This window comes from Arachis duranensis, chromosome 10 (genome assembly GCF_000817695.3).
Source record: "Arachis duranensis cultivar V14167 chromosome 10, aradu.V14167.gnm2.J7QH, whole genome shotgun sequence".
Classification (NCBI taxonomy): domain Eukaryota; kingdom Viridiplantae; phylum Streptophyta; class Magnoliopsida; order Fabales; family Fabaceae; genus Arachis; species Arachis duranensis.
Genome location: NC_029781.3, coordinates 35,911,511 through 35,912,418, shown reverse-complemented (window position 1 = coordinate 35,912,418; position 908 = coordinate 35,911,511).

The window sequence follows — 908 nt, the reverse complement described above, 5'->3', positions numbered from 1 at the left end:
CCCCGGGAAATTGAAATCCCGGTGGAGAGGTCCATATGTGATTACAAGTGTGTCACCATATGGATACGTGGAGTTTCAGGATAATGATTCTAACAAAAAGTTCATTGTTAATGGACAGAGAGTTAAACATTATCTTGAAAGCAATTTTGAGCAAGAATGCTCAAAACTGAGACTTGATTAAAGCTTAGTAATAGTCCAGCTAAAGACAATAAAGAAGCGCTTGCTGGGAGGCAACCCAGTCATGAGTTTATTTTATTTGTAATTTTAATTTTAAAATTAGATAATACATTTCAATGAATGATACAGAGTTATAGAAGGATTCAGAGGATAAAATAGCAAAAAGATGCTCACTAATGCGAAAAAGCCAGTAAGAGCTGTTTTAGGCGTTGAACGCCCAAAAGAAGCATCTACTGGACTTTTAACGCCAGTGGAGATAGACATCTAGGCGTTAAACGCCAGAAAGAAGCATCTTCTGAGCGTTAAACGCCAGAAAGAAGAATCTTCTGGGCGTTTAACGCCAGATTTACAGCGTCCTGGGCGTTCAGAAAAATGCCCAGTGACAAAGGACTTCCTGGCGTTCAACGCCAGAAAGAAGCATCATCTGGGCGTTGAACGCCCAGGAGAAGCAACAAGTGGGCGTTAAACGCCCAAAACATGCATCGTTTGGGCGTTTAACGCCAGGATGGTGGGAGAAGGTAACAAATTCATTTTTAATCCTAATTTTTCAAAATTTTTATGTTTCAATTCATGATTTCTTGCATCAACATGTTCCAAATTGTCATCCATCATATCAAAGTTAGTTTTCCAAAAACCCTAATTTCTAAAAATCCACGTTTCAAAAATATTAAATATATCTTAATTCATAAAGCCAAATGGTTTTCCAATCCAATCCAACTCTTTTAAGTTTA